This window comes from Stomoxys calcitrans, chromosome 4 (genome assembly GCF_963082655.1).
Source record: "Stomoxys calcitrans chromosome 4, idStoCalc2.1, whole genome shotgun sequence".
Lineage (NCBI taxonomy): Eukaryota > Metazoa > Arthropoda > Insecta > Diptera > Muscidae > Stomoxys > Stomoxys calcitrans.
Genome location: NC_081555.1, coordinates 15,896,595 through 15,918,563, shown reverse-complemented (window position 1 = coordinate 15,918,563; position 21,969 = coordinate 15,896,595). Strand labels below are relative to the sequence as shown.

Sequence of the window (21,969 nt, the reverse complement as noted above, 5' to 3'; positions counted from 1 at the left end):
AGTATAAGTCATTGTTCAATTTTGTAGAACAAAATATTGGTATTTTTGGTAGCTATATCAAAATATATATCTGAACCAAATACGATACGGATGTCGAAAAGCCTAACATAAGTCACTGTGTAAAATTTCAGCGAAATCGGATTATAAATGCGCCTTTTAGGGGGCCACGACTTTAAATTGAAAGAACGGTCTTTATGGCAGCTATATATTGGGTTGCCCAAAAAGTAATTGCGGATTTTTTAAAAGAAAGTAAATGCATTTTTAATAAAACTTGGAATGAACTTTAATCAAATATACTTTTCTTACACTTTTTTTCTAAAGCAAGCTAAAAGTAACAGCTGCTAACTGACAGAAGAAAGAATGCAATTACAGAGTCACAAGCTGTGAAAAAATTTGTCAACGCCGACTATATGAAAAATCCGCAATTACTTTTTGGGCAACCCAATACAAACCTGAATCGATCTGGGCCAAAATGTAGAGAGATGTCGAAGGACCTAACACCACTCACTGTTCCAAATTTCGACCAAATCGGACAACAAATGCGCCTTTTATGCGCCCAAGACCTTAAATCGAGAGATCGGCCTAAATTCAAATCTGGACCCATCTAGGCCAGATTGTAGAATGATGTCGAGGGGCCCAACACATTTCACTGTCCGAAATTTGGGCGAAGTCTGATTATCAGATTATTTATTGGAGCAAAACCTTGATTCGAGAGATCGGTCTATATGGTAGCTATAACCAAATCTGGGACGATCTGCGCTAAAATGCAGAATGATGTCGAAGGCCCTAAAACAACTCACCGTTCCAAATTTCGGCGTCATCGGACAATAACTTGGCCTTTTATGGGTCCAAAACCTCAAACCGAGAGATCGGTCTATATGGTAGCTATAACCAAATCCGGACCGACTTAGGCGAAATTGCGGAATGATGTCGGGAGGCCTAAAACATTTCACTGTCGCAAATTTCGGCGACATCGGAACATAAATTCGCCTTTTATTGGCCCAAAACCTTAAATCGAGAGATCGGTCTACATAGCACCTATAGCCAAATATGAACCGATCTGGGCCAAATTGCAGAATGATGTCGAAGGCCCTAAAACAACACACTGTCCCAAATTTCGGCGACATCGGACAATAACTTCGCCTTTTGTGGGCCCAAAACCTTAAATCGAGAAATCGGTCTATATGGCAGCTATATCCAAATCTGGACCGATCTAGGTCAAATTGCAGAAGGATTTTGGGGGCCCAACAGAACTCACTGTCCCAATTTTTGGCAAAATCGGACTATAAATGCGCTTTTTATGGACCAAAGACCTTAAATCGAGAGATCGGTCTATATGGCAGCTATATCCAAATCTGGACCGATCGGGGCCGAATTGAAAAGGGATGTCGAGGGGCTTATAACAACTCACTGTCCCAAATTTCACCGAAATCGGATTATAAGTGCGCTTTTTATGGACCCAAGACCTTAAATCAAGAGATCGGTCTATATGGCAGCTATATCCAAATCTGGACCTATCCCGCTCAAATAGAAGATAGATGTCGAAGGCCCTTAACTTACTCACTGTCCCAAATTTCGGCGAAATTAGACAATAAATGCGCCTTTTATGGGTCCAAAACCATAAACCGAGAGATCGGTCTATATGGCAGCTATATCCAAATCTGGACCGATCTGAGCCAAATTCTTGAAAGATGTCGAGAGCCCTAACACATTTTACTGTCCGAATTTTTGGCGACATCGGACAATATATGCGCTCTTTATGGGCCCAAAACCTTAAATTGAGAGATCGGTCCATATGGCAGCTATATACATATCTAGACCGATCTGGGTCAAATTGCAGAAGGATTTTGAGGGGGCTTACACAACTCACTGTCCCATCTTTTTTTTTTGGCAAAATCAGACAATAAATGCGCCTTTTATGGGCCCAAGACCTTAAATCCATAGATCGGTCTATATGGTAGCTATAACCAAATCTGGACCGATCTGGGCCAAATTGCAGAAAGATGTCGAGGGACCTAGCTCATTTCACTGTCCGAAATTTCAGCAAAATCGGATAATAAATGTGGCTGTGTATCTGAAAAGATAATAGGCTATATAATTTTTTGACTTTTATAGGGCTTCGGTAGGGGTCGGACCCTTCCCGGATCGGGCCCTCCCCATTAGCTCTAAAGCCCCACCCAAAATGAAAAGTGAAACGCTCGGGACAATTTAAGGCTCAAATGAAAGGAAATTATGGTCGCGGATCGGTCTAAAGGAAAGCTATATTCTATGGCCCGAGTAAGACCACACTTAATATGGATGTTGGAGGTCATACAAGAAGTCATTGTGTAAAATTTGAGGCAAATCGAATGAGAATTCCGCAATCAAGAGGCTCAAGAAGTATAATGAGGAGATCGTTTAATATGGTTTGTAGATGGTTCAGAATTCCTGTGGTACACAAAAAAGGGGAAAAGGGGTTGCTCATCAATACGCTAATTTTTGAAAGCGACAGTTTTTCAGATATGAGATTTAAGCGAAATTTTGTTTGCATTCTTATAGTACCCGAAAAACTAAAATTTGTTATACAAATTTGAGGTGGCTTATATAGGGGGAACCTCCTTACCCCCAGTGCCCGCCAACAAAATCTATAGACCTATCATGACAATATGGGTATCTAATGAAAGGTGTTGAAGCTTAAAAAACAAATTTGATGTCCGGTTTTGTCGGCAAGTGTTTGAAAGCTTCTAGGAACCGTACAAGGATAAAAAAAATATGGGTTTATAGGATCGGAAGATCGGTATATATGGTAGATATATGCATGCATACTCTCTTTTGGACCGTTCTAAAACTTTACAAACATAAGAACAGACGGATAGACCGATTGGAGGGCGGACATATTGGCGGTCGGTCCGACAGTCGGATGGAAGGACACTCAGACAGATGGATGGACACACAGACGGAAGGACAGTCAGACAGATGGATAGACGGACATACAGACAGATGAAAGGACAGTCAGACAGATAGATGGATCCACGGACAGATAGATGGACTCACGGACGGAGAGATGGACAGATAGACAAATGGGTGGACAGACAGATGATGTAACGGACAGATGGATGGGAGGACAGATGGACGGGAGGACTGATGGATGGGAGGACAGATGGACGCCAGGACAGATGGACGGCAGGACAGAGGGACGGCCGGATAGATAGATGGAGGGACAATTAAATGGTTCGAGGAAAATATGGTCGAGCAAACAGGTAGACGGGAAGGCAGTCAGACAAGTGGATGGACGGAGAGATGAACGGACGGACAGATAGATGGACGGACACCTGAATGATGGGAGGGAAACATGGTCGGGCGAACAGATAGACTGGAAGGACAGTCAGACAGATGGATGGACGGACAGATGGACGCACGGAGAGATAGATGTACGAACAGTTGAATGGGTGGACAGATGATAGAACGAAAAGATGGACGGACGAACAGATAGTCGCCCGGTTAGATGGATGGACGGAAAGACAAACTTAAATCGTTTTAAGATTTTTGGCCGACTAAAAATATGTATACTTGGTTGGGTCCGAAATGTATATTTGCCGTGTTTTCGGCCATAGAAATTTTAGAAATATTTTTTTCTTCTATACCAGTCAGACGTAGGGACAGATAGATAGACAGACAGACAGAAATATAGTCCAATGGACGAACATACAGACAGATGGATGGACACACAGAGAGAAGGACAGTCAGACAGATGGATGGAAGGACATACAGACAGATGGATGGACGGACATACAGACAGTTGGATGGACAGACATACGGACGGAAGGACAGTCAGACAGGAGATGAAGTGGCGGACAGAGAGATGAACGGTTGGACAGATAGACAGTTATCTGGGGTAACAGATAGACAGGAGGACAGATGGACGGGAGGGCAGAAATATTTTTTCTTTCATACCAGTCAGACACATGGGTGGATGTACGGACAGATATATGGACATACAGACATACAGTCCGATGGACTAACATACAGACAGGTGGATGGACACACAGAGAGAAGGACAGTCAGACATATGGATGGAAGGACATATAGACGGATGGACAAAAACAGACGGATGGACAGTCAGACAGATAGATGGACCCACGGACATAGATGAACGGACGAACGGAGATATGGGCGGTTGGACAGATAGACAGTTGACTGGGTTAACAGATGGACGGGAGGACATAGTCAGGAGGACAGATTAACGGGAGGACAGATGGGCGGGACCACATATGGACGGGAGAACAGATGGACGGGAGGACAGTTAGACGGGAGGACGGATAGATGGGAGGACACATGGACGGGAGGACAGAGGGACGGGAGGACAGATGGACGGGAGGACAGATGGACCGGAGGACAAATGGACGGGAGGACAAATGGACGGGAGGGGAGATGGACGGGAGGACAGATGGGCGGGAGGAGAGATGGACTAGAGGACAGATGGACGGGAGGACAGATGCGCGGGAGGATAGATGAACGGGAAGATAGATGAAAAGGAGGACAGATGAAGGGAGGAAAGGTGAACGGGAAGATAGATGAACGGGAGAAAAGATGGAAGGGAGGAAAGATGGAAGGAAGGGTAAATGGACGGATGAATTTTTTTATGTTTCATACCTGGTCACACTATGGTAATGGCGGTGCCAATAGTTGAGATAAAGGAGTCACCAACATTGATAAAATTTTTGCTATAATGGTGGACGGAAGGACATATGGACGGAAGGACACATGGACGGAAGGACACATGGACGGAAGGACACATGGACGGAAGGACAGATGGACGGAAGGACAGATGGACGGAAGGACATATGGACGGAAGGACAGATGGACGGGAGGACAGATGGACGGAAGGACAGATGGACGGAAGGACAGATGGACTGAAGGACCGATGGACGGGATGAGAAATGGACGGGAAGAGTGATGAACGGGAGGACAGATGGACGGAAGGAGAAATGGACGGGAAGATAGATGATCGGGAGGATAGATGTACGGGAGGAAAGATGGATAGGAGGACAGATGGACGAGATAACAGATGGACGAGAGGATAGATAAAAGGGAAGATAAATGGACGGATGATTTTTTTTCATACCTGTTGACACTGTGGTAATGGCAGTGCCAATAGTTGAGATAAAGGAGTGACCAACATTGATCAAATTTTTGCCATAATGTGATTAAATTTTGAAAGTTTCGACGAAAATTTTTATTTTTTGAAAATTTAGTATAATCTTCCTTCAATTATTTTACTTGCCCCCTTGAGCAACTAACTCTGTCGCCGTGCATTCGTTTTAATTTCGCTGTTATATTTTACAATCATTGCAAAACTTGTTTAAGATTAATTTTGTTGGTGAACAATAATTTTTTAAAAGTTTTTTCTTTGTTACAGCACAACAGGTTTGTTGTTTAAAGCAAAAATCATGAAAAGATGTGATTTTTGTGAACGGATTTTATGACAAATATGAAGAAAAAAACCTAAAAAAAATTAACATAAATATTTATGCCCATTCGGGGCATAGTTTAGCAAATCGATACTTAAAGCAGTAAAATGAGATACAAAAATTAAAAAAAAAATAAAAAAATATGGAATTCATTGACAACCTGGGAAATAGGAGTGACTTTTGTATTAAATAATAGTTTTTAGTTCCCAATTACTTAACAACTTGTCTATTTCCGTGAATATTTTTTTAAAAATGAAATAACGCCATCTTAAGGGGTGAAAAGCAGCAACATTCTTTTTAGGCAGCAATAATGAATAGTAGCACATTCTCTTTTTCAGCAACAAATTTGTTGCAATTTGTTAACATGATACTTTTACCGCAAGTGATAAAGACCTTAATAAACTGGCTATATTATTTTTAAAAAAAATTTTTTATATTTTAACGACGCAAAAGAAAACTTTTTAAATTCCCTAAAAACAAATACGTAAAACAAAAATCCCCTATTAAATCTATGGCCATGGCTAATTTACATATTGTTCGGTATTTTTATAAATTTTTTTCAAAAGATGATTTCAAAGTCATCATTAAATTGTATAAATTCTGAGTCATACAAACTGTACCCCTGGGTGGAGTTATCACGGATTTCAGTCATCTTTCGCTGTGCTTCGTTTGAAGATTGACAGCTTTATAGAATTCATTAAAATCTATTTTATCAATCTTTGACTTCTAATGCTAATAATGTCCAACCATACCTCCCATGGTTGCGATCATCACGATATGATATTGATGAGCGCTTTGCAAAAAAAATTATAAAAATACAAAAATAAAAGAAAACAAAAAACGTTAATTTCAGTACGTGGCTCAAGTCAACAACAAAACGTTCCAATAGAAGTAGAGAAGAAGAAAAAAAATTAAAATTCCTCTGGCATAAAAATTAGAAAAAAGAATATCCAATAAATATCCGTTGGTTGCTGTTTTTTCTTCTTCTTTTTTGGCGTTGGATGGTATCGAAGCTCATGCTCTTACAGAATAAATTCATAAATAATTAGACAGCAGGGAACATCGACTCCGGCTATATTGCATAAGCTTTAATTTGAAATATTATTCAAACGACATAGAGGGAATGGCAAAACAGAATTTTTGTTTACACCATAATAGAACTTTTATGAAATTATAGCCCTGGATTGATGGCAATCGCATAAATTGGCAATGGTGTTGATGATAGAGGCCAAGTATATTGTTTTTTTTGCAAGAGGCCAAAGGCAGTAAAATTAATTAATATTGGAAACCAAAAAGGAAGTACAGTGATTGTAAATCTATGAGTAGGAAGATTGATATAAAGTTTACAAATTAAATAAATTTATTGAAATTGCAAGGAAATAGTAATCATTTCCTTGCTGAAAGCTACAAATCATTATATACACATGCATAGAATGGTATTGTGGTTGTAAAATAGATTTAACAATTTTTTAAAAATATCATCTGTTTAAAATCTTCGAAAAAAGAATTGATCCCCACTAAATTCCTGCTGCGAAAGAATTGCTTCAATACCAGCAAGCATAAAATGTCTAACTTCCTTATGTGTGCATTGTTTTGCTTAGTGACATTAGGGCGTATGATTAATATGAATTCAAGTTTCTGGCGAAAGGAAATTGATCCAGGCAAAATATGCACAGTGCATAACTGATTTCAGTACTAACAATCCATCAGAGTTCATTCTGCTAATGTGTGCAAAGTTTTGGCTACCTACATACATATATACATATGTGCGTATGATTAATATTAATATTAATTTTTTTCTTTAACCGTCAAAAGAAACTTGATATAGCCAGATAAAGAATACTTAATGATTGGCTTCAAGATTAGCAATCATAATTTTTAATTTGTTTTATGTGTTGATATTTTGTAAGAAACTATTTATGCGTATGATTAATATTAATTTTATTATTTTTTAAAGAGAATTGATCGACGAAAAATGACAACGACATGTGGTTTATTTTAACAATAACCAGCTTAAAATGTATGTCGGGCTTATGTGTGCATAATTTTAGTGAACTTTTATGAACGTATGATTAATATTTATTTTAAATAATTTCAAACGAAAATTGATTCAGACAAAGTACTATTAGCAAATGGTTTATATTGACATTAGCAATCACAACGTCTGTGTTTTCTTCTTGTGTGCATTCATTAGCTGAAAATTATATATGCGTATGATTAATATGAATTTTATTTCCCATTGAAAGAAAATTGATCCTAGAGAAATGGCAACGGCATGTGGTTTATTTTAACATTAAACAGCTTAAAATGTATGTCTGGCTTATGTGTGCGTAATTTTTGGTGAACTTTTATAAACGTATGATTAATATTAATTTAAAACATTTTCAAACGAAAATTGATTCAGACAAAATAGAATTAGCAAATGGTTTTTATTGACAATAGCAATCAGAATGTCTATGTTTTCTCCTTGTGTGCATTCAGTAGCTGAAAGTTATATATGCGTATGATTAATATGAATTTTATTTCCCATTGAAAGAAAATTGATCCTAGAGAAATGACAACGACATGAGGTTTATTTTAACAATTAAAAGCTTTAAATGTATGTCTGGCTTATGTGTGCACATTTTTGGTGAACTTTTGTAAACGTATGATTAATATTTATTTAAAATATTTTCAAACGAAAATTGATTCAGACAACATACGAATCGAAAATAATTTATTTAAACATTAGCAATCAGAATGTCTATGTTTTCTCCTTGTGTGCATTCAGTAGCTGAAAGTTATATATGCGTATGATTAATATGAATTTTATTTCCCATTGAAAGAAAATTGATCCTCGAGAAATGACAACGATATGTGGTTTGTTTTAACATTAAACAGCTTAAAATGTATGTCTGGCTTATGTGTGCACATTTTTGGTGAACTTTTACTAACGTATGATTAATATTTATTTGAAATATTTTCAAACGAAAATTGATCTAGGCAACATATGAATAGTAAATGGTTTATTTTAACATATGCACTCACAACGTCTATGTTTTCTCCTTATGTGCATTCATTAGCTGAAAATTATATATGCGTATGATTAATATGAATTTTATTTCCCATTGAAAGAAAATTGATGCTCGAGAAATGACAACGACATGTGGTTTATTTTAACATTAAACAGCTTAAAATGTATGTCTGGCTTATGTGTGCACATTTTTGGTGAACTTTTACTAACGTATGATTAATATATATATATATATTATGTCTGGCTTATGTGTGCATGATTTTATTGAACTTTTATAAATCAATCATTTTAAAATGTTTATTTTACCTATGTGTGCACCATTTTGGTAAATCCCTATGTACGTATGATTAATATTTATTTCAATTTCTCTCTAACGAAAATTGATAAAGACCAAATACGGATTGCTAGTGATTTACGACAACTTAAACAATTGTTGCGTCTACATTGCCTTCATGTGTGCATTGTTTTTCTGTATGTGCGTATGATTAATATTAATTTTATTTCTCTTCTGTCAGAATATTGATCTACAAGAAATCTCAATGACAGGTGGTTTATTTATAAATTGAAAACCTATTTATTGATTTACTTCAACATTGGCAATCATAATATCATTGTTTTCTTCTTGCTCGCGTTGTTTTGATGAAAACTGCATAAGCGTATGAGTAATATTAATTTTATGTTCTTTTGAAAGAAAATTGATTTAGTAAAACTGAAAACGGCAGATGGTTTACTTCAATGTCAACTAGCTCAAAATGCATATATGGCTTATGTGTGCATAATTTTGGTTAACATTCAAGCTTATAAATTATATATTTTCTTATTTTTTCCCAAAAAAGAATTGAGTTGGAAAAATTGTTAAAAGCAAATGATTTACTTCAACATTGGCAATCATATTACTAAAGCGTTTCTCTTGTGTGCATTGTTTTACTGAAAACTGTACATGCGTATGATTAATATTGATTTCATTATCTCTCGAAAGACAATTGATCATCAAGAAATGACAACACCAGAAAGTTTGTCTTAACATCAACCATCTTAAAATCTATATTTTACCTATGTGTGCACTATGTTGGTAAATCTCTATGTACGTATGATTAATATTTATTTCAATTTCTCTCTAACGAAAATTGATTAAGACAAATTGTGGGTGGCTAGTGATTAACGACAACTTAAACAATTGTTGCGTCTACATTGCCTTCAAGTGTGCATTGTTTTTCTGTATATGCGTATGATTAATATTTATTTTTCTTATTTTTCTCCTTAATTTGCCTCTGTAACTTAATGGAAAGTTCATCGACGCATTTGCATTTGCTTTTTCTCCTGGAAGAACATTGATGTACAAGAAAGAAACGACATTTGGTTTATTCATAAATTGAAAACTTAATTTTTAATCATGAACAGTAGTAAAAGGTTCATTTTTATTAATGCTTTAAAATTTAAACTGCAGTTTTTGTTTAATTTAAAAAAAATTTAAGACCTCGCTTTTACTCTTCAAAAAGTTTTTACAATATTTATTTTTTAAAATTTTTACTTTTTAAATTATTTTTTTTTTTTTTTTCATATCATTGTTCTTTTACTACATTCCCTTTTCAATATCTGTTATAAGTAGAAGCCCTTATTTGATTTATAGTTTATACCCCGGTAGTTAGTTATAACCATCAATTATGCCAATTTGCTTGCTATGCTTTTCCCAAAGAGACAAAACGAGACTCTCAGCATGTTTCGCTGTAAAGGCGATTAAGTTTTCCACCATGATGACCATCGATAACCCAAGAGCCAAAAAGCAGTATACCATGACCGATACCAGCTTATTTAACCACTACTTCGAAATATAAACACGTATTTACTGGTAAAAGGAAAATAAAAAAAAAAAACAAAAAAAAAATCAAAGAAAATAGGCAAAACACACAAATTCCTTAAAAGACAAAGATGGTCAACGCCAACTGGAATATAATGAAAAATCCAATAAATAAATAAAAGCCTTTATTAAGAGGTTTTTGTTTTTAGTATTTGATTTTGGCTTAACTAACTATAATTTACTTTTGGCTAACGGCCAGATTAAAATAAAATAAAAATTACATTTTTGTATGTCTCTAACCACCAAGTGGTTTGCTAATGCCTATGATTTTTGTGAAGGTTTCTGCTCAAAGCCTTTTGCCAGTTATGTGTTCGTATGGAGGCTTTGTAGTTTTTGAATGTAATTATGTATGTTATGCCGTATTAACGTTTAAATTTGGAAAGTTCAACGAACTGATGGACTGGGTTGCGTCTTGGTTTTCAGCATACGGATGATGTGGTTGTTTACAAAAATGTAGGAAGAGATTGTGGCAAGTGGAAATGTGATTGGCTTGGGCTAAGCCCCTCATATTAAAAGATGATGGAGATAAATATTTCAAAAAAAAAATTCAAATTTAAACTTCAAAAAAAAAAATAATGTTGAATAAAAAGCCTGCTAAAAACAGATTGAACTTTAAAAGAAGAAAAATGAAGTCCCAAGAAAAATCCTTTCTGAAATTCTCTAAACACTCAAAATAGTCTAAAAGAGATTGCAAAGCAAAGCCTGCTTAAAACAGGATAACATCGTTTAGAAACTTCTATTCTTGCAGATTTTTGAAACTCTTTTTACTCGGAATAATGACTGCCTCCAGACTTAATCATGGGAATTTGAGGACAAACCCAAGCCTGGAGCATAAATAATGCATGATGTAACATGCCTCTTCTTTATCTGAAGATAGATAGAGTGAGAGAGAGACAACACCCTATCTTTTGTCACATCTATTCCATTTCCTCTTACAGTTTATATGACAAAAAAAATTTTGAATTCAATGCAACTCAATTAAGTAAGAAAAAAACCACTCTTGCTTTTTTAAACTTTTATTCTTACCCCAAATTTCGGGTTTGTTATTATTTTTAAATTTATTTTTCTTAAATTTAATAGCCGCTTATTTATTTTTAAGCAGATTTGAACTTATGTTGCTGTTATTCCACAAACAAAATCTTCTCACACTAAAATGCTTGGTCATGTCTTAAGTTGAATTGGCATTTTTACTTCTTTTATTGGCTACTTAAAACTGGACTGTCATCGCGATAGAGACTTTGAAAATCCGGAAATTTTTGAAGTTCACACCAATTTTTGCAATCACTCTTATTTTCAACTATTTACTATAAAGCGGCTTATTTTGAAGTTTACAATTGCATTAGGGGTACTCATGAGATTTTGCCATAAGTTTGTGCATTGGAGTTAATAGTTAATATTGAGTAAAGTTTTCTTTTCGCAAAATGGTTAAAAAACAGAGCTTGAATACGTAAAAATGCATTTTATTCAGCTGTGAGGAAATTTGGATACCCATGGCCCCCAAAATTGACCCACTCTAATATACAGTTAATAAAAATTTGGTAAACATTTATAAACCCAAGAAGTTTTTTTCGGCAAGGTTGTCGAGGTGACCAAAACTTTGCACTGTTCAAAATGTTGTCAACATCAGGTAATAAAATACGCTTATATGAGCAGAAGACCTTACATCGGGGGATCAGCCAAATGGCAGCTATATACAAATATTATCCGATCTCGACTATACTCGACATAGGTTTCGATACAAATAACTCTTAACTCCTAAGTCTTGCGGTCATCGTAAAAAGCATCCACACTAACAATAAGATCGCAAAGGACAGGTCTCACGGATTTGGTAGCACAATTAGTGCCAATCAGCGATCAATTTCATGACCAGCTCGTCGGCCGATTCATTCCCTTCAAACCTTTCTGGCTTGGGACCGTACATAGCATGAAAGACTTTCAAATGGTTCCAAGAAGCACTTTGCATCTTCTCACTAGTCTCTCTCTCACATGGCTCGACGCCAGAGCATTCATCGCCGGCTGACTATTCTCATTCCTATGCCTTCAGTACCGTTAAGACCGTTTGTCCAAGGAATTCAATGAAGACTCCTACTCTGGTTTCCCCATTCGATCGGAGTCTTAGGAGTAGGAGTCTTCATTGAATTCCTTGGAATCAAGGCTTTTGGACGGGTGCAGTATCTTTCAGGCGGTCTTAACGGTACTCAAGGCACAAGAGACGATGTTTATGCCTTGGCCCGATCATACTATCACGATTTATGTGGATAGTAAGCCGGCGATGAATGCTCTGGCGTCAACCCATGTGAGAGAGAGAGAGAGAGAGAGAGACTGGTGAGAAGATGCAAAGAGCTTCTTGGAACCATTTGAAAGTCTGTCAGGCTCTGTATGGTCCCAAGCCCTAAAGGTTTGAAGGGAATGAAGTGACCGACGAGCTGGTCATGAAACTGATCGCTGATTGGCACTGATTGTGATACGAAATCGGTGAGACCTGTCCTTTGCGATCTTCTTGTTAGTGTGGATGCTTTTTACGATGACCGCAAGACTTAGGGGAGGGATTGTGCTGTGGGTTGCTGGGTGGGAAAGTCTCTGTATCCAAGTTTTTCGGGAAACAGGACGTCACTTATCCTGGGTTTCGCCACCTAACCTGGAGTTGAGGAAGCATGACTGCGGACAGCTTTTAGGACACCTGCCTGGTCACCACTACAATGTTAGGCCGTTGAAGTCGCGATGGTCGCAGCGAGAGGCAGACTTCTGAAGGTCTTGCGAAGACGAGGAGAAGCGTCCTAGCGCCTATTGTGTCACTGCCCCGCAATTGCGAGGAAAAGACACCGGATAGTGGATGTAGACCTCTTTATGTGCTGGATTCCCTTCCTGAACTTGGTCCTCTTGTCATTCTAACGTTCTGTAGAAGCCTGAGTGGTTTGACTGGATAATACTCCCACCGGTAAGAGTTTCTTCTCAATCCATTGGTTTCCGAAGGATTGGGGCATATTCATTTTGTCATTCCGTTTGCAACACATCGAAATATCCATTTCCAACCTTATAAAGTATATACATTTTTGATCGCTGTAAAAATCTAAAACGATCTAGTCATGTCCGTCCGTATGCTCGTTCGTCTGTCCGTCCGTCCGTCTGACTGTTGAAATCACGCTACAGGCTTTAAAAATAGAGATATTAAGCTGAATCTTGCACAGATTCTTTCTTTGTCCATAAGCAGGATAAGTTCAAAGATGGGCTATATCGTACGATATCTTGATATAGCCCCCATATATACCGATTCGCCGACTTAGGGTCTTAGGCCCATAAAAGCCACATTTGTTATCCGATTTTGCTGAAATTGGATAAAGCTGGCATGCAGACCGATCTCTCGATTTAAGGTCTTGGGTTTATAAAAGGCGCATTTATTGCCCGATTTTGCCAAAAATTTGGGACAGTGTGTTGTGTTAGGTCCTTCAACATGATTCTTCAATTTGGCTCAGATCGGTCCAGATTTGGATATAGCTCCCATATAGACCGATCTCTCGATATAAGGTTTTGAGCCCATAAAAGGCGCATTTATTATCCGATGTTGCCGAAATTTGAGACAGTGAGTAAGTTAGGGGCCTTCGACATCCTTTTTCTATTTGCCCCAGATCGGTCTAAATTTGGATATAGCTTCCATATAGACCGATCTCTCGAGTTAAGGTCTTGGGCCCATAAAAGGCGCATTTATTAGCCGATGTCGCCGAAACTTGGGACAGTGAGTAAGTTAGGGGCCTTCGACATCCTTTTTCTATTTGGCCCAGATCGGTCTAAATTTGGATATAGCTGCCATATAGACTGATCTCTCGATATAAGGTTTTGGACCAATAAAAGGCTCATTTATAGTCCGATTTCGTCGAAATTTGGGACAGTGAGTTTTGTTAGGCTCTTCGACAACTTTCTGCATTTTGGCCCAGCTCGGTCCAGATTTGGATATAGCTGCCATATAGACCGATCTCTCGATTTAAGGTTTTGGACCCATAAAAGGCGCATTTATTGTTCGATTTCGCCGAACTTCGGGACAGTGAGTTGTGTTAGGCTCTTTGACATCCCTCTTCAATTTGGCCCAGATCGGTTTAGATTTGGGTATAGATGCTATATAGACCTATCTCTCAATTTAAAATCTTGGCCCCATAAAAGGCACATTTGTAATTCGATTTCGCTCAAATTTTGAACAGTGACTTATGTTCGGCTTTTCGACATCCGTGTCGAATATGGTTCAGATCGGTCTTTATTTGGATATGGCTACCACAACTACCAATATTTTGTTTTGCGAAATTGAACAATGACCTGGACTTATTGGACCACTCAATCTCCCTGTCGAATTTAGTCCAAATCGGACCATCTTTCGATAAAGCTGCTTTGGCGGCATAAATTATGCATTTATCACCGGATTCTGACGAAAGGTGGTTTAGATATATACCCCAGGTGGTGGGTAACAAAAGTTCGGCCCGGTTTAACCTAACGCCTTTTTTACTTGTTTTGATATCGGAAAGGGGGCGGACTCTCCCCTTACCCAAAAAGTACTACCCAAATATAAAAGTAGACAGGTCGCGACAATGTGGGGCTCAAATGAAAGGTATTTAGGGGAAGAGTATGAATTTCATATTGAAAATTGGGTCCAAGTAATGTAGGGGCCACCCCGACCCCAAAATCTCCTAAAATAGCTTTATTGGACGATTATGACAACATGGGACTCAAATGAAAGGTATTTGGAAGTAGATTACGAATATAGTAAGGAAGAACAATATGGATATCAAATGAAAGGTACTGGAGAGTAGTTTACGAATATGGTATTAAAATTTTAGTCTTAATACCCAGCGCGCTGCCCCAACCCCAAAGCTCCCCCAAACAGATATATTGGACTTTTAAATAAAAGGTATTCAGGACTAGATTACAAATATGGCAAAAAATTAAGTCCATGTAATGGGTGGTGTCCACACCCCCGAAAACCTCTGAAATGGGCATATTAGTCGACCATGGCTGTATGAGACACAAATGAAACCAACGTGGGAGTATATAAGGAAAATGGCATACAAATTTGAGTTAAGGTGTCCCAAACCTCTTTAAGACACCTCAAATAGGTTATTTGACCCATGATGACAATATGTGACTCAAATGAAAGGTATTTGAGTGTAGAAAAAGAATCCAGTTGTGGAGCCAAGTATTTGTGGGTAAGTCCCGAAGCACTTATTCCCCGAACATATCAATAAGGGGCTCAAACGAAAGGTTTTTGAGAGTAAAGAACGATTTGGTACCTATTTTTAAGGCATAGTGGTGGAGTTCCAGCCCCAGCTCCAAAACTCCCTCCAACCTGTACATACTTAGTGACCATGGCAATTTTGCGCTTAAATGTTAGCTATTGGGATGTCACGTTGTTGACATCCATATTTGGGGGAAATGTCCGAGGTACCATTCCACACCCAAAAAGCACTCCCTGTCAAATGGATACATAGACCAATCATAACGATATAGCGCTAAAATGAAACAGGACTTATTTACCGACTATGGTAATATGGGGCTCATATAAAAAGTATTTGAGAGTATAGCACTAAGGTTATGTTTACTGCAAGGCCAATATCCATAAACCGGATATATTTACCCACTACAATATAGGAGTCCAAAGAAAGGTACTAGGCAGTATAGCAAACATTTTTCCATTAAATTTCATTAATGTGGCCAACATAAGGAGGGGATAACCACTTCTGTTCAAATGTTTCCCATGTTCTCGCCAGGGTTTGAACTTACGCGTTTAGCACCATTGGCGGATTTGCTTATCTCTGTGCTTAAATGACGCGAATTCGATATCCTCATTCGGGACGAAATGTCCCCATCTTAAAACAGCGCCAAAACAAGTCTTATTTATTGACCATTGCAATATAGGGCTCGAATAAAAGGTTTGAGAGCATTGAAGAAGGCGCCGCGAAGTGGACCCGGTTCGGCTAGGGTTTAAATAAAGTATTTTAAATTATTTAAATTATTATATGAATATTCTGTTTTTCGATTTTCAACAAAGCTTTTGTAATGATGAACTATGGACATTTTTACGACATTTTTCTACTCTCTTCGAAAGCCTAATTAACCCCCTTATTCCTCACATTTAAAAATTTATCTTCCCCCAAGAATCTATTTTCCCACCGTTTTCTTCACCACCTGTTTCAAAACAACTTTAAACTTTCATAAATATTTGAATCATTCCAAATTAACCATAGTTCATAAACATTCTATACAAAGAATTCGTTCTGAGTTGAGCATAAAAATTAAAAGTCATCATCATTATTTACAGCAACTACACTACTAAATTAGAATAATTAAGCGTAAATTTAAGAGTTCGAAAACAAAAACAGAAAATCCATTACTCACATTTGACCATACGCAAGACAAAGCTTAGACACCGACTGACGTTTATACCTAAAATGAAAAAAAAAAACAAGTTGAAAAAGCAAAAAAAAACACACTTTAAAATTGATGCTCAAGCGAAACGACATCTCGCAGTTGGAATTAGAAGTTTGTTATTTTTTTTTTGTAGTTAAATGTGTATCAAAAAAATCAAACTTGAGTTAATGATGGATATGAATGAGTGGCTATGAAATATGAAAGAAAAAATATTTTAATGGTAAAAAAAAATTATGGGTAAAGTATGGAGAGAGACTTTTTAGACTATTTTTTTGGAGAAATAAAAAAATATTTTTTTTTAATTAAAAAAAAAAAAAAAATTTTCTCTATCGACCAACACACAGGGGAGGTCCCCTATGAATGCAGTGCATGGCATTGGCGCTTGGAAATTAGAAATTGGAAAGGGGAAGATGTAGTGTTTATTGACATTTGTCTTAAATCTGTGAATGTCATAGTGGATGGAACAAATATTAGCCGGAAGTCGGTTTCACATACGAACGGCTCGGGCGTATAAGAATTTTCTCTAAAATGCATTGTGCGGTCCACTGGCCAAATCAATTACAAACGGGTGTGAGTTCCTGGATTGTCTAGTATCCCTGACAAACATCCCTACAATAGGAATAAGAAGATGAATATCAGACGAACTGGAGGCCACCGTAGCGCAGAGGTTAGCATGTCCGCCTATGATAAACTTACTAACCCGGGGTTCGAATCCTGGCGAGACCATCAGAAAAAATTTTCAGCGGTGGTTTTCCCCTCCTAATGCTGGCAACATATGTGAGGTACAATGCTTTGTATGATGAACTTACTAGCCTGGGTTCGAATCCTGGCGAGACCATCAGAAAAAATTTTCAGCTGTGGTTTTCCCCTCCTAATGCTGGCAACATTTGTGAGGTACTATGCCATGAAAAACTTCTCTCCAAAGAGGTGTCGTTCTAAGGCACGCCGTTCGGATTCGGCTATAAAAAGTAGGCCTCTTATCATTGAGCATTGAATCGGACTGCACTCATTGATATGTGAGAAGTTTGCCCCTGTTCCTTAGCAGAATCTGCATGGGCAAAATTTGCAATTTTCATATCAGACAAACACACACCATGAAAGTGCCGATAGAACATCGCCAAACAACCTAAATTGCGACGATGTTCAAGGGGGGCAATAGAATTGGATACCCTAATGCCCCCAATCAATGCCATCGCTCTCCTCTGTGCACGTTTCAGTAGGTCCAGGGATGATTTTGAAGCTCCAGTCCATACATGTGAGTTGTATTCCATTTTCGGCCTTATGAAAGTGGTATGAAAGTTAAGAAGATCAGAAGGAGTGAAGTAATTCTAACACCGTTTAAGGCTGCCTAAACAAAAGGAGGCCCCTTATCATTGAGCTTAAAAACTTAAATCACACCAGACTCATTGATAAGTGAGAAGTTTACCCCTGTTTATGGGCAAAATTTACATTTCCAAACACTTGAATGCTTTCTTCCGACTGACATCACTTTGTATTTTCATGCCCAGAACATCATCCGCAAATGAGTAGATCGGATGCGATGTCTGATTCAACAGATCGTTGATGAAAATAAGAACAAGTACAAGCGTACAAAGTTCGGCCGGGCCGAAACTTATATACCCTCCACCATGGATCGCATTTGTCGAGTTCTTTTCCCGGCATCTCTTCTTAGGCAAAAGAGGATATAAGAAAAGATTTGCTCTGCTATTAGAGCGATATCAAGATATGGTCCGGCTTGGACCACAATTAAATTATATGTTGGAGACCTGTGTAAAATGTCAGCCAATTCGAATAAGAATTGAGCCCTTTGGGGGCTCAAGAAGCAAAATCGGAAGATCGGTTTATATGGGAGCTGTATCAGGCTATAGACCGATTCAGACCATAATAAACATAATGGTTATGAGAGGATTCGTCGTACTGAAACCGTCATCCGTCGTCCGTAAACTGATGGTCATGAGAGGATCCGTCGTACAAATTTTCATTCCAATCGGATAAGAATTGCGCCCTCTAGAGGCTCAAGAAGTCAAGACCCAAGATCGGTTTATATGACAGCTATATCAGGTTATGAACCGATTTGAACCATACTAGGCACAGTTGTTGGGTATCATAACAAAACACGTCGTGCAAAATTTCATTCCAATCGGATAAGAATTGCGCCCTCTAGAGTCTCAAGAAGTCAAGACCCAAGATCGGTTTATATGGCAGCTATATCAGGTTATGAACCGATTTGAACCATACTTGGCACAGTTGTTGAACATCATAACAAAACACGTCGTGCAAAATTTCATTCCAATCGGATAAGAATTGCGCCCTCTAGAAGCTCAAGAAGTCAAGACCCAAGATCGGTTTATATGACAGCTATATCAGGTTATGAACCGATTTGAACCATACTTGGCACAGTTGTTGGATATCATGACAAAACAAGTCGTGCGAAATTTCATTCCAATCGGATAAGAATTGCGCCCTCTAGAGGCTCAAGAAGTCAAGACCCAAGATCGGTTTATATGGCAGCTATATCAAAACATGGACCGATATAGCCCATTTACAGTACCAACCGACCTATACTAATAAGAAGTACTTGTGCAAAATTTCAAGAGGCTAGCTTTACTCCTTCGGAAGTTAGCGTGCTTTCGACAGACAGACGGACCGACAGACGGACGGACGGACAGACGGACGGACGGACATGGCTAGATCGACATAAAATGTCGCGACGATCAAGAATATATATGCTTGTATATAGTTACAAACAGAATGACGAGATTAGGGTACCCCCATCCTATGGTGGAGGGTATAAAAAGAGAAGGAGAAAGAACAGAGCCCTGGGATACACCTGCGGTCAATTTATGCTAACTGGATGAGAACCCATCTATAATGACTCGTATAGAGCGATCTCAGAGAAAGCTTGATATAAATCGAAGGAAGCCATTACCGACACCAAATGCGACAAGCTTTGATAGTAGTGCACCGTGCCAGACCCTATCAAATGACTTGGAGATATCCAGAGCCACAACCTTAATCTCACCAAACTGGTGGATTAAGCGACTTCAACGTTCCGACCGAAATGCCATGAGGTCGCCCGTACAGCGATTTCTGCGGAACTCCTACTGTTGGTCCCTAAGAAGGCCATTAGACTCTAAATACCTCACAAGATGGTGATTAATCATGCTCTCCATAACCTTGGAAAGAGCGGAGCATATCGCAATTGATCAGTAATTCGCAGGGTGAAGTTCGCCTCACCCTTTTTGGGTATTGGTTGAATGTTTGTAACCTTCCAACGCGCCGGGAGGATTCCCGCACGGTAGGCACGGTTGAAAAGGTTGCATAATGAACAAGCAATGCGTCGAAGAACACTTGCGCAAGACAAATGATGATATGCCATGCGGGCTCGAGGATTTGTTGGGTTGCCCAAAAAGTAATTGCGGATTTTTTAAAAGAAAGTAAATGCATTTTTAATAAAACTTAGAATGAACTTTAATCAGATATACTTTTTTTTGCACTTTTTTCTAAAGCAAGCTGAAAGTAACAGCTGTTAACTGACAGATGAAAGATTGCAATTACAGAGTCACAAGCTGTGAAAAAATTTGTCAACGCCGAATATATGAAAAATTCGCAATTACTTTTTGGGCAACCCAATACAAACCTGAATCGATCTGGGCCAAAATGTAGAGAGATGTCGAAGGACCTAACACCACTCACTGTTCCAAATTTCGACAAAATCGGACAATAAATGTGCCTTTTATGCACCCAAGACCTTAAATCGAAAGATCGGCCTATATGACAGCTATATTCAAATCTGGACCCATCTAGGCCAGATTGTAGAATGATGTCGAGGGGCCCAACACATTTCACTCTCCGAAATTTGGGCGAAGTCTGATTATCGGATTATTTATGGGAGTAAAACCTTGATTCGAGAGATCGGTCTATATGGTAGCTATAACCAAATCTGGGCCGATCTGCGCCAAAATGCAGAATGATGTCGAAGGCCCTAAAACAACTCACCGTCCCAAATTTCGGCGTCATCGGTCAATAACTTGGCCTTTTATGGGTCCAAAACTTCAAACCGAGAGATCGGTCTATATGGTAGCTATAACCAAATTCGTACCGATTTAGGCCAAATTGTAGAATGATGTCGGGGGGCGTAAAATATTTCACTGGCGCACATTTCGGCGACATCGGAACATAAATTCGCCTTTTATTGGCCCAAAACCTTAAATCGAGAGATCGGTCTACATAGCACCTATAGCCAAATATGAACCGATCTGGGCCAAATTGCAGAATGATGTCGAAGGCCCTAAAACAACACACTGTCCCAAATTTCGGACAATAACTTCGCCTTTTATGGGCCCAAAACCTTAAATCGAGAGATCGGTCAGCTATATCCATACCTGGACCGATCTAGGTCAAATTGCAAAAGGATTTTGAGGGACCTAACAGAACTCACTGTCCCCATTTTTTTGGCAAAATCGGACTATAAATGCGCTTTTTATGGACCCAAGACCTTAAATCGAGAGATCGGTCTATATGGCAGCTATATCCAAATCTGGACCGATCTGAGCCAAATTTAAGAAGAATGTCGACTGGCCTAGTGAAAAATCTGTGGATCTGAATCCTCACACATCTGGGTTTCATAAAGAGCTAGAATGTTAGGACGATGGAGATGAATATGTGCATGCACCGCAAAGAAATTCGCCCTCAACCCTCATATATTGGCCGAATGCCCCTACAAGGCGCAATTCTTATCCGAATGAACTGAAATATTACACAAGGACTTCTACAATCTTCAGCATTGATTTATGGTCCGGATCGGACTATAACTTGTTTAAAGCTTTGTTTATTCTTTATAAAACAAATCTTTTCTCTAATGCTTGCATCATTAACCAATTTCGTAAATGGTTCCTCCCTTATAACCATTTGTAAGAAAATATTTATTTTTTTTTGTATACACAAAAGAGAAATCGTGGCTAATTCTTAACTCAAACTTGCTTTCAACTCGTTAGTATTTAATATAGGCACAAATTACCACCAAGTAGTCTTCATATGCTCAAATTCATTGTTAAATTCACATTAAAAAATTATTAAACGAAAAAAGTTTTAGCACCTAACCAACCGCGCCAATTGCTTTTGCCATCATCAACCATCATGCCAGTCAATAAACTGACCTCAATTTTTCACCGTCAAAGTGAAAGAAAGGCAAATAAAAATAAAATTATTTATTTAATTCGATTTGTGGAGAGAGA

At 38.2% G+C, this 21,969-nt stretch overlaps 1 protein-coding gene across 3 annotated transcripts in view; it reads right to left on the bottom strand.

Annotated features, from left to right (window-relative positions):
• Positions 1–21,969, bottom strand: part of LOC106086025 (mucin-2) — a 271,871-nt gene that overhangs the window by 164,750 nt on the left and 85,152 nt on the right. For all 3 annotated transcript variants that reach the window (XM_059366454.1, XM_059366457.1, XM_059366455.1), the window contains exon 3: positions 16,700–16,747. The gene's annotated coding sequence lies outside the window, so the exon portion shown is untranslated. The remainder of the gene's footprint in view (positions 1–16,699; positions 16,748–21,969) is intronic.